General features: G+C 41.7%; 1 non-coding gene across 1 annotated transcript; it reads left to right on the top strand.

The window, feature by feature from the left end:
* Window positions 1-550: 550 nt before the first annotated feature.
* On the top strand, window positions 551-653 carry LOC127485025 (U6 spliceosomal RNA). The gene has a single exon (XR_007912229.1). It is a non-coding gene; the product is annotated as a U6 spliceosomal RNA (small nuclear RNA).
* The last annotated feature ends 13101 nt before the right edge of the window (window positions 654-13754 follow it).

Below are 13754 nucleotides of genomic sequence, written 5' to 3'. Positions count from 1 at the left end.
TCTGCAAAGGGGAGGAGAGTAGTCCCAAGAGGCTGGCTGATGTCCCGGGACAGCATGAGTGCCCCTTCTGATGTGTTCAGACTTCGTACTGCATAGGCTTGGCCCCAAACCTTCCTATGATAAGAGGAATGAATGGTTGATTCTGAAGCAAGTGTAAGGTGAAATGCAAATAATGCTCACCTCACTCACTTACTTGTTCATTTATCCAGACAACCGTAAATGTGTGCTTACTACATACAAAGTATCATGGAAAATAGAAATACAAAAGATGGGTAGCTGACTGTCCAAAAACCCACAACCATTAAGGGGTCATGACTTACACACATTCCCAAACACCACCCAGTTGTACATGGAAAAGGCCTTTAAATTATATAAATAAGAGAATCACAGTCTCCTGACTTGAAGAATCTTTAGAAAGGACCATCTAGTACAACCTCTTATTGTACAAGTAACACACAAACCAAGAGAAGGAAAAAGTATTCTCAAGTTGCACAGGCAGGTAATAACAGAGTTGACCTTTCTCAAAGAACTCAAAAATTACTGTGTTTTCATGCTCACTTTGGAGCACATATACTAAAAGTAGAATGATACAGAGATAAGCATGGTTTCTGTGCACGGATGACATACAATTTCACAAAGCATCTCATATATTTTGTATACATGCATTGGGATATAATAGTGTACCCCTATAAATACATACAATATTATTTTGTATCTACTAATTATTTTCAATTACTATGGTTTGATATGACATGTCAAGACAAAACTTCACAGGGGGTTTGTGATTGGATGTAAAGAATAGTTAGGATTTTCTACAAAATTGTATTTTCAAAAACTTCTAACATATAGACAGGGTTATCTACATAATTTGTGGTGTACAGCAAAAAAATGAAAATGTGAGAGTCCTTATCCAAAAAGCAGGAGTGCTGCCAGCACTGTGGCTCAGCAGGTTAAACCATGGTCTGCAGTGCCAGCGTCCCATATGAACGCCGATTCAAGGCCCAGCTGCTCCACTTCCAATCCAACTCCCTGCTAATGCGCCTGGGAAAGCAGTAGAGGATGGCCCAAGTGCTTGGGCCTTTGCACCCCCGTGGGAGACCCAGAAGAAGATCCTGGCTCCTGGCTTTGGCTCAGTCCAGACCTGGCTGTTGTGGCCATTTGGGGAGTGAATCAGTGATGGAAGATATCTCTCTCTCTCTCTCTCTCTCTCTCTAACACTGCCATTCAGACAGATAGATACATAGATACATAAAGCAAGCGGGGGAAAGTACTGCTAGAACTACTAAGATAAAAGGAGTTTTCATTCTTCTGTGCATTCATGTACTCCTACTTCTCTCTCTCTCTCTCTCTCTCTCATATTTTCTATTTGCTGTTTAATGTTGTTATTCTAAGTTAAAAATAATTTAAAATTTAAATTCTTAGCAGGATTTTTTACTATTCAACTTTATAGTGTGCAATGTAAGTTTTAAAATCAAATCTAAGAGCATTTAACTAATAGGCAGAATCACCAAAATGACACAATTCATACTTTGCAACTCATACATGCATATGTATTTGTGTTTACCAGAATTGAGGGATTGTTGCATAAAATTACCTCAATTGTTTCCTATTTGATACATGCACATTCCTTTTTGATATGCATACATTCCGCCAACCATCTCTACCTTTGGTTTACAGATGAGTAAAAATGACTGAAATGAAAAGGACTATGGGTTGCCTTATTTTTCCCTTTATTTCTGTACCATCATGTAACTGATATTGGTTAACAATTACAGGGAAATAGCATGAGTAAGGAAAAGAATAATAGGGTTTCCTTGTCATTCGTGTTTCTTAGAATACCAATGCCTTCTTCTTTTGCATGCAAAGCAAGTTGTGGTTTATATAGAAAGTGTAGTGTCTTGGGATTGCCAGTACCCTGGCTTAGTCATACACATAACTCATTTACCTTGTCCTCCAATTGAGTATTGCTGAACTTCCACACTTTATGGGTCCACTTGAATTCTGTTTTCATGGAGCATCACAAAAACTATACATACAAGGGGTGGCAAAGAACTAATAGACACATAATATGTGTATCTATGCTACTCATGTTCATGATCCATTATCCCACTGGACATTGAACATAAGTTCAAAGGCAAAATTGTTAAGAATTCCAAAAGAGTGGCAGTAGAGCATTAAACCAAGCACTTGGTTCTTCTGTATATGGGGCCCTGTATGTTTACACAGGTCACACACCCATGAAATTGACCCTGCACTGAGAGGGCCTCAAAAGTGCATAGAAATGCATATTATCCCTTCATTCCATTTTCCATCAACTTTAGCTTTCAACTTTAATATCCCATTAACTTTTCATTAACTATATGACCCCCCTCATATAGTAAAAGAATTTTTCCCATATACCACCACCTAAATTCTACTATACTTTCTCTATCCATCTAGCTATCCCTCTATGCATTGACTAAGCTACCTTATTTTTTGTTGCATTTCAAAATAAGTAGCAGACCTCAGTACATTTCATCACTAAACACTTCAACATTTATGTCATTAACTAGAGTAAAGTATATATTTACAGTTTTTTCCAGGGTAAGTATACATATATTTAAAGGTACAATTTGCTTAGATCTGGCAAATGTATACCAGATAACCCAAACTCCTGTCAAGATACATAGCCTTGGAGCCAGCATTGTGGAACAGCAGTTAAGCTGCTGCTTATAATGCTGGCATGTCTTATGAGAGTATTGATCTGAATCCTAGTTACTCCACTTCAAATCCACCTTCCTGCTAATGTGCCTGGAAAGGCAGCAAAAGATGGCTCAAGTACTTGGGCCATTGCCACCCATATAGGAGACTAAGATGAAGTTTCTGGCTCCTGGCTTCAGCCTGGCCCAGACCAGACCATTTGGGGAGGGAACCAACAGATGAAAGATCTCTCTCTCTCTCTCTCTCTCTCTTTCTCTTTCTCTCTCTCTCTCTCTCTCTGTGTGTGTGTGTGTGTGTGTGTGTGCGTGTTGCTCTGCCTCTGCTGTTTTTTTTTAAATAAATAAATTAAATACTTATTTTAAAAATTTATTTGAGAGGTAGAGTTACAGAGAGAAATGTCTTCTACCCACTGGTTTACTCCCCAAACAGCCGCAACAGCCAGAGCTGAGCCAATCCAGAGCCAGAAGCAAGCAGCTTCCTCTGGGTCTTCCACACTGGTGCGGGGGCCCAAGCATTTGAGCCATCTTCTACTGCTTTCCCGAGCCATAGCAGAGAGTTGGATCAGAAGAGGAGCAGCTGGGACTCGAACCAGTGCCCATGTGGGATGCTGGCACCACAGGCGGAGGCTTAGCCTACTATGCCACAGCCATGGCCCCAAAATATTTATTTTAAAAATATTTATAACCTTACTTTCATCCCAGAAATCTCCTCTTTCCAATCAATGCTGACTGCTACACCAGACCCAGAGGCAACTACAAAAAAAAAAAAAAAAGTATGATGGGGCCAACTTTGTGGCGAAGTGGGTAAAGCGGCTGCTTGCAACACCAGCATCTTATATGGGCACTGGTTGGAGGCCCAGTTGCTTCACTTCTGATCCAGCTCCCTGCTAATGTGCCTGGAAAAGCAACGGAAAAAAGGCCCAAGCACTTGGACCCCTGCCACCTATGTGGGAGACCTAGAAGAAGCTCCTGGCTCCTAGCTCCAGCGTGGCCCAGCCCCAGCCAATACAGCATCCTGGGAAGTGAACCAAATGATGGAAGATATCTCTCTCTCTCTCTCTCCCCCCCCCCGTAACTCTGGCTCTAATAAATAAATAAATCTTTAAAAAAGTAAGAATTTGATAGGTAAAGATTAGGACAGAATCAAAGAAAAAGAAGAAAAATGATTTGAGGCCAGCATATGGAAAAATATTGTCTGGAGCAAGCACTTTGTGCAAAAATGGTAAAACTAGCATTGGGGGGGGGGTTTTAAAAGATTTATTTATTTATTTGAAAGGCAGAGTTACAGAGAGGTACAGAGAGAGAGAAAGAGAGAGAGAGATCTTCTATCTATCCACTGGTTCACTCCCCAAATGGTTGCAATGGCCAGAGCTGGTCCAATCCAAAGCCAGGAGCCAGGAGCTTCTTCTTGGTCTCCCACATGAATGTAGGGTTCCAAGTACCTGAACTATCTCCCGCTGGTTTCCCAGGCCATAGCAGAAAGCTGGATTGTAAGTGGAGCAGCTAGGACTTGAACCGGTGCCTATATGGGGTATCAGCACCACAGACAGTGGCTTTACCCACTATACCACAGTGCCAGCCCAGCATTTGGTTTTATAAATGTATTTATTTATTTGTTTATTTGGCAGGGAGAGAGATCTCCCATCTGTTGGTTCGCTCCTCCAAATGCCCTCAATAGGCAGGACTACACCAGAGCAAATCCAGGAGCTTGAAACTCAATCTAGGTCTCCAACATGGGTAACAGGAACCCAACTACTGTTTGAGCCATCACATGCTGCCTCCCAGAGTGAGTATTTTAAAGAAGCTGGAATCCGCAGTGGAGTTGGTATTTGAACTCTGGCACTCCAATATGGGATGCTGGTGTCCTAAGTTGGGAGGGTCTTAATGGCTACACTGAACACTGACCCTAGAGCTATAATTTTTTTAGCACTATTTGTAGGTCCAGTGCTGGTTATGTTAATTAACCCAATTTTTATCTCTAAAACAACCATACAAATATCCCCATTTGACAAATGAGAAAATTGAGTCACCTTCAAACAACACCAGGAATTGAATGCAAGTGATCTGACTCCAGCAATCACACTCATAGGCAACATAATTTGATGTTTATGGTAGAAAATCAAGGGAGAAAAGATGCACTGGTGAGGTGGGCCCTGATCCAACAGGACCATAGATGCCATAGTAATCCTTCATGAAAAATGCTCAGATTTTTTTTAGAATGGACATTGTGAGAAAGCAGTATTCTTGGGGAAAAATTTAACCTCAACCTCAACTTTACCCCTCTTAGAAAAATCAACTCAAAATGCATCACATACATAAAACATGAAACAATAAAATTTTTGGAATATAATGTAAGAAAAAATAGGACCTAGAGCTTGCTGAAAGTTATTAGACATGACATTAAAAGCAAATACATGAAACTTGTATAACTTAAATAAAATTTAAACAAAGAAATGACATCAAAATCATGAGCCATGAAAAATATGGATGAAACTGCACTTTGTCAAAATGTAAAATCTTCATTCTGTGGAAGAGCCTGTTGAGAAGATGAAAAGGCAAGCCACATTTTCAAACTGCATATCTTACAAAGGATTTGCAGCTAGAATACATAAGAAACGTTACAAACTCAAAAGTGAAGGGACTGGCATTGTGGTACAGCAGGTTAAGCCATCACTTGCAATGCTGGCATCCCATATCAGAATGCTGGCTTGAGTCCCAGCTGCTCTGTTTCCAATCCAGCTCACTGCTAATACACTGGGAAGACAGTGGAAGATGGCCCAAGTGCTTGGGCCCCTGCCACCCATGTGGAAGACCAGAATGGAGCTCATGGTTCCTGGCTCCTTGTTCCAGCCTGACCCAGTCCTGGCTATTATGACCATCTGGGGAATAAACCAGAGGGTGGAAGATATCTCTCTCTCTCTCTCTCTCTTTCTCTCCCTCTCTCTCTCTCCTACTCTGCCTTTCAAATAAATAAATATTTTTAGACCTAGACTTACAAAAACTCAACAGTAAAAAATTAAATCACAATAACTCAATTAGCAGATAAGCACAGATCACAAATGCACTCTTTATAAACATCATTAGTTGGGGGCTGGCGGCCTTGTGGTGTAGCAGATCAAGCAGCTGCCTGTGATGCTGGCCATGCATATAGGCACAAGTTTCAGACCCTGCTGTTCTACTTTTTGTCTACCACCCTGCTAATGTACCTGGCAAAGTAGCAGAAGATGGCCCAAGTACTTGCACCCCTGCACCCACATTGGAGACCTAGAAGAAGCTCCTGGCTTCTGGCTTCAGCCCAGCCCAGCCCCTGCCATTGTGGCCAATTGGGGAGTAAAATAGCAGACTGAAGATCTCTCCCTCTCTCTGTAGCTCTGCCTTTCAAATAAATAAAAAATATTTTTAGAAGTCAATAGGGAAATACAAATTAAAATCACAATGAGATATCACTTAACACCTATTAGAGTGCATAAGATAAAATTAGTGACAACACCAAATATTAGCAAAAATATGGAAAAACTAGAACCTTCACGCAAAGGTACTTCAAAAGGTTCATAGAAAATGGAATTAAATGGTATGAATTTTCCATGAACTTTTTGAACTCTCCTCATACATAATTTGGGACATATAAAATCAGGCAACCACTCTGGAGAACTGATTAGCAGTTTCTCATACTAAACATGTAACTACCATTTGACTGTGCAATCTCACTTCTGGTTATTTATTCTAGAGACACATATTTATTGAAAGCTTATTTGTAATAGCCCATAACCATAAGCAAACCAAGTATTCTTCAATAGGGGAGTGAATAAACAAACTATGGTACATCTACACCATGGAATAGTACCTAGCAGAAAAAAAGGAAGAGACTATTAACACATGCAACAAGTTCAGTGGATATCAAGGGAATTATACTGAGTAAGGGGGAAAAGTCAGCCTCAAAATGGCACATGACTGAACATGAATAACATTTTTAGGGTGACAAATTTACAGTGATGGAAACAGATTGGTAATGTCGGGGATTACAGGTGGGGAAGGGTCTAACTATAAAATGGTAGCACAAGAGAATTTCTTCGTGCTGTTGGTACAGTTCTTTATTCTAGTTATGGTGTTGGGTAACAACTATGTACATATTATAAAATGTCATAGAGCTTTTTATGGACTGAATTGTGTTCCCCCCAACATTCATACATTGAAGCCCTAACCCCCCAGTACCTTAGAATATGGCTATTTTTGGAGATAAGCCATTAAAGAAGTGAAGAGGTTAAAATGACACTGTTAGAAGAGGCCCTAATCCAATCTGAATGGTGCCCTTATAAGGAGAAGAGATTAGGACACACCGAGAGACATCAAAGGTACAAATATAAGGAAGGAAGACCACATCAAGAGAGAGCAGGAAGGCAGCCACCTGCAACCCAAGGAGAGAGACCTCAGAATAAAGTCAACCAGAGTCAGTGCTACAGCGCAGCAGGTTAAGCAGCCACTTGTAATTCCGGCATCCTATATGGGTTCACCAGTTTGAGTGTCAGCTGCTTTGCTTCTGATCCAGTTCCCTGCTAATGGCCTGGGAAAGCAGTGGAAGTTGGCCCAAGTGCTTGGGCCCCTGCCACCCATGTGGGGAGACCAGGATGCAGTTCCAAGCTCCTGGCTTTGGGCTTCAGCCTAGCCCAGAACTAGCTGTTGTGGCCATTTGGAAAGTGAACCGGGACATGGAATATCATCAGTGTCTCTCTCTCTTTCTCTCTCTCTCTACTTCCCTCTCTCTCTGTCTTTCAAGAAATAAATAAATAAAAATCATTTTTTAAGAAATAAAAACAGAATGATATCAACCCTACTGACACCATGATCTTAAAATTGTAACAAATAAACTTCTGTTGTGTTTAGGCCACCAAGTTTGTGGTATTTTGTTTATGGCAGTCTGAGAAAACTAATACAGGACTATATAATAAAAACAACAAATTTCTGCATATAAAAACTGGTGAAATAGAGGCTGGCATGAACCAGTGGATGGGATATTCTCTCTCTCTCTCTCTCTCTCTCTCTCTCTCTCTCTCTCTCTCTTATTCTGCCTTTCAAACAAACAAATAAATCATTTAAAAAACTGGTGAAATAGGATAAGGTTGCATTAGTCTGCTCAGGATGCCATAACAAAATACCACAGATGTGGTAGCTTATACAATAAACTTTTTCTCCTCACAGTTCTGGAGGCTAGAAGCCAAGTTCAAGGTACCATGATTGGTTTCTGGTGAGGTCTCTTCCTGGCTTGTAGATGGCCACCTCCTCACTGATATCTCTTTCTCTTCTTATAAGGACACCAAGCCGATCAGATTAGGGTCTTAAACTTAACAGCCTCATTTAATCCTAATTACTTCTCTAAAGGTCTTAATCTCCAAGTATAATCACATTTTTTTTTGACAGGCAGAGTGGACAGTGAGAGAGACAGAGAGAAAGGTCTTCCTTTGCCGTTGGTTCACCCTCCAATGGCCGCCGCGGCCGGCGCGCTGCGGCCGGCGCACCGCGCTGATCCGATGGCAGGAGCCAGGAGCCAGGTGCTTTTCCTGGTCTCCCATGTGGGTACAGGGCCCAAGCACCTGGGCCATCCTCCACTGCACTCCCTGGCCACAGCAGAGAGCTGGCCTGGAAGAGGGGCAACGGGGACAGAATCCGGCGCCCCGACCGCGACTAGAACCCGGTGTGCCGGCGCCGCTAGGCGGAGGATTAGCCTAGTGAGCTGCGGCGCCGGCCGTATAATCACATTTTGAGTTAGAGCCTCCACATATGAATGAGGAGGAGAACACAATTCAGGTCATAAAAAAGTATATCATTGGATAAGAGGTTCCTACCAGGGCCGGCGCTGTGGCACAGCAGGTTAATGCCCTGACCTGAAGCGCCAGCATCCCATATGGGCACCGGTTCTAGTCCCAGCTGCTCCGGTTCTGATCCAGCTCTCTGCTGTGGCCTGGGATAGCAGTAGGAGATGGCCCAAGTTCTTGGGCCCCTGCACCCATGTGGGAGACCCGGAAGAAGCTCCTGGCTCCTGGCTTTGGATCGGCGCAGCTCCAGCCGTTGCGGCCATCTGGGGAGTGAACCAGCAGATGGAGGACCTCTCTCTCTGTCTCTACCTCTCTCTGTAACTCTGTATTTCAAATAAATAAAATAAATCTTTAAATAAAAAAGAAAATATACCATGGTTATGTAAGATATTATCATTGAGAAGAGCTGGATGAAGTGTACACAGAAATCTCTGCATGATTTTTGCAACTTGTAAGCCTGAAAGTATTCAAAATGTGAAGTTGAAAACAAACACATCAAAATAAATCCACATCAAAAGTCTTACAGTATACAAGAGCTTATGTCAGGGCGGCACTGTGGCATAGTGGGTAAAGCTGCCACCTGCAGTGCTGGCATCCCATATCAGCACCAGTTTGAGTCCTGGCTGCTCCACTTCCCATCCAGCTCTCTGTTATGGCCTGGGAAAGCAGTAGAAGATGGCCTAACTCCATGGGCTCCTGCACCCGCATGGGAGACCTGGAAGAAGCTCCTGGCTCCTGGATTCGGATCGGTGCAGCTCCAGCTGTTGTGGCCAACTGGGGAGTGATCCAGCGGATGGAAGACCTCTCTCTCTCTGCCTCTGCTCTCTGTACTCTGCCTTTCAAATAAATAAATAAGTCTTTAAAAAGAAAAATAGTTTGGATTTCCACGTGCAGAATCATGAAGCAAGACCCCTACCTTGCACCTTGCACAGAAATCCACTCAACATGGATTAGGGACCTGGGTCTACGACCTGACACCATCAAGTTACTAGAGAACATTGGAGAAGCCCTTCAGGATATTGGCACGGGCAAAGAGTTTCTGGAAGGGACCCGGGAGGCACAGGCAGTCAAAGCCAGGGTTAACTATTGGGATTGCATCAAATTGAGGAGTTTCTGTACTGCGGAAGGAACAGTCAGGAGAGTGAAGAGACAACCGTCAGAATGGGAAAAAATATTTGCAAACTATGCAACAGATAAAGGGTTAATAACCAGAATCTACAAAGAGATCAAGAAACTCCACAAAAACAAAACCAACAACCCAATTAAGAGATGGGCCAAGGACCTCAATAGACATTTTTCAAAAGAGGAAATCCAAATGGCCAACAGGCACATGAAAAAATGTTCAAGGTCATTAGCAATCAGAGAAATGCAAATCAAAACCACAATGAGGTTCCACCTCACCCCGGTTAGAATGGCTCACATACAGAAATCTACCAACAACAGATGCTGGCGAGGATGTGGGGAAAAAGGGACACTAACCCACTGTTGGTGGGAATGCAAACTGGTTAAGCCACTATGGAAATCAGTCTGGAGATTCCTCAGAAACCTGAAGATAACCCTACCGTTCGACCCAGCCATCCCACTCCTTGGAATTTACCCAAAGGAATTTAAATTGGCAAACAAAAAAGCAGTCTGCAGCCTAATGTTTATTGCAGCACAATTCACAATAGCTAAGACCTGGAACCAACCTAAATGCCCATCAACGGTAGACTGGATAAAGAAATTATGGGATATGTACTCTTTAGAATACTATACTGCAGTAAGAAACAACGAAATCCAGTCATTTGCAACAAAATGGAGGAATCTGGAACACATCATGCTGAGTGAAATAAGCCAGTCCCAAAGGGACAAATACCATATGTTCTCCCTGATCGGTGACAACTGACTGAACACCAAAATGGAAACTTGTTGAAGTGAAAGGGACACTATGGGAAACGGTGACTTGATCAGCATAGCCCTGACTGTTAATGAACAACTTAATACATTATCCCTCTTAGTAGTTTTTTTGTCTGTTCTACTTAATATGACTGATTCAATTCTGTAATTAATGCACAGTTATTCTTAAGTGTTGAAATTTAACTGAAATGTGATCCCTGTTAAACATAAGAGTAGGAATAAGAGAGGGAAGAGATATATAATTTGGGACATGCTCAAGCTGACTTGCCCCAAATGGTAGAGTTAGAAACATACCAGGGGACTCCAATTTAATCCCATCAAGGTGGCATGTACCAATGCCATCTCACTAGTCCAAGTGATCAATTTCAGTTCGCAATTGATCATAATGAAAGGACTAAGAGTCAAAGGGAGCACATAAGCAAGTCTAGTACCTGCTAACACTAACCGATAGAATAAATAAAGGGGAGAGTGATCCAACATGGGAAGTGAGATACTCAGCAGACTCATAGAATGGCAGATGCCCTAAATAGCACTCTGGCCTCAGAATCAGCCCTAAAGGCATTCAGATCTGGCTGAAAAGCCCATGAGAGTATTTCAGGCATGGAAAGCCAAGACACTCTGGCAAAAGATCTCTGTGAGTGAGATCTCAGTGGAAAGAACAGGTCTTCAAAGAAGGAGGTACCTTTCTCTGAAGGGAGGAGAGAACCTCCACTTTGACTATGACCTTGTCTAAACAAGATAAGAGTCGGAGAACTCAAGGGGCTTCCATAGCCTTGGAAACTCATGACTGGAGCATAGGGAGATTACTGATGCCATAGACAGGAGTGTCAATTGGTAAAGTCAACAACAGGAGTCACTGTGCACTTACTCCTCATGTAGGATCTCTGTCCTTAATGTGCTGTGCATTGAGATTTAATGCTATAATGAGTACTCAAATAATATATTTCACTTTGTGTTTCTATGGGGGTGCAAACTGTTGAAATCTTTACTTAATGCATACTAAACTGATCCTCTGTAAAAAAAAAAAAAAAAAAAAAAAAAAGAAAAGAAAAGAAAAGAAACTATCAACTCCCAACTTGACTCTCACTGGGATTAAACATGACAATAGGTCTGATCTGATTTCATCATCATTAAAAAAAATCATCTATTATTTTTCACTTTATGTTTCTGTGTGGGAGCAAACTGTTGAAATCCTTACTTAATGTATACTAAGCTGATCTTCTGTATATTAAGATAATCGAAAATGAATCTTGATGTGAATGGAAGGGGAGAGGGAGTGGGAAAGGGGAGGGATGTGGGTGGGACGGTATGGGGGGGAAGCCATAGTAATCCATTATTCGTACTTTGGAAACGTATATTCATTAAATAAAAGTTAAAAAAAAGAAAAAAAAAAAAAAAAAAAAAAAAAAAGAAAAATAGTTTATGTCATTGCTCTTCCCATACCACAGAGGAACCAAAACAAGTTAGATTTTGCTTTCACAACTTACAGGCTCTGCAACCTTCACCAATTCACCTGAGCTTTCTGAGCCCCATTCTCTATATTCTTAACATCATGGCAAGTAGGGAAGAGAACTGCTTGGGTCATCAAGAGCCCTGGATCTTTTCTTGTGTTGTTTCTCCCATTAACTGTGTATTTTTGACATATCACTTCCTATCTTTTAGTAACATGGAGTAATCACTAAGCTGTAGTGGGGATCCCCTCCCTAAGCTGTAGTGGGGATCTAGGAGGCAACACCAGGAATTTGGCTCATTAACATCCTCATCTTGCTTTTAGCATTTTCTTTCCCAAGTAGCAAAAATAGAAGACAAGAGAAAAAGGGGGGAGAGAAATTAGGCAACATGTAAAACGGAGGAAGGAAAAAAAAAGCTGCACACCAGATGTTTTTTGAGAAATGAAGAAAGTGTGAGGTGAAGTAAGCGTTTGACAAGAATGTTCAGGAAGAAGATTAATCACTATTTCAGTGTTCCATGTCCAAAGTGATTGTGTCTTTGCTTGTTTGTCTGGGTCTGATTTCAGAATTAAAGAAACCAGCTTTCTCATTAAGGCAGGATGATGGGGGGTGGGGGCACACCAGGGCTCCTTTAAGGTTGGCCACTAATAGAGGACAGATGGAAATGACTGGAATGCCCTTAAATAAAGCAGAAAGCAGCTGAGAGAAAAACTGTTAAAAGAAAGTACATAAACAGTTTGACCACAAACTACCAGGTTCTGACTTGCTGATAGGGGTGTAAAACTTACTTGTCAGCTTGGTTTTAAGTGCCAAACAGTGAGTGCTGAAGTGGTAAGGAAGACCAGTCAACAGGCACAGTCACTCCCACTGTTCAAAATCTTTCCATGGTTTCTCACTGTCTACCAGAAAAAGTCCAAACTCCTCCTGTTGAATGTGAGGGCCTCAGTAAGCAGGCAGAAACCTGCCTTCCAGCCTTCTCCCCAGTGGGATCCTAGATCCATGAAATCAGAGGAACGTATAGACTGCCCCCTTCAAAAAACACATTGGACTGAAAGTCAAAAGATCCAGATTCAAGTCCCCTCCTTCCCATAAACTGGCTATATAACATTGAAAGAAAAGCCCTGCTTTCTCCCTCTGTCAAATGAGGTTAACCACCACCTTGATGACATCACAAGCTTTTTATGAGGAGTGCAACAACAGATACATAATCACCTATAGATCCCAACAGGTTTTGAGCAACAAGTTTCCATCTACCATGGCTGAAGCTTTCTCACTCTTGAAAATGATCAGTCCTAAATTTCTCCTACTTAAGAAAGAACGCATCTAGGATCAATAATTTCATCATCTGAGCACTTCTGAAGATTTACCAAAGATGTTCTGAGATACGGTATTCTCATATCTTTTGCCTCACCACCCGAAGCCTATCTTCTCTATCTTACACAAAGTATCGTGGCTTCTACTAGCTACATGGAATTTTAGTAGTTGGTTCATGGACCTGTCCCCCCATCCCATCCAGAGTATGGAGCACTCAACAGAAAGGATTGTGTCTTATTGAATTTAATATGCCCAACATCTAATATGTAGTAGATCTCAAGAAAGATTTATAGAATTGGAGAACTGAATTTCTTCAAAATGTTATGACACTGCTTAAACTAACATGGAGTTACAAAGATTCATAGATATAATGCTGATGACACTTAAATCAACTCATTTGAACAAATATTGACTTAGAACAAACTGTACATAGGGCAACCAGCTAGGCAGTAGGTATCCCTCTGAAAATGAGACAGAGTCTGGCATGGGTGCCAGTTCTCAGTCTTCTTGCACACTGGAATCACCTGGGGAAGCACTGGATAAAACTGATGTCTGGGTCCCCACCCCAGGGATTGCAGTTTAAT

The sequence above is a fragment of the Oryctolagus cuniculus genome, chromosome X, assembly GCF_964237555.1.
Source record: "Oryctolagus cuniculus chromosome X, mOryCun1.1, whole genome shotgun sequence".
NCBI classification, from domain to species: domain Eukaryota; kingdom Metazoa; phylum Chordata; class Mammalia; order Lagomorpha; family Leporidae; genus Oryctolagus; species Oryctolagus cuniculus.
This window is presented reverse-complemented; position numbering and strand designations above follow the sequence as displayed.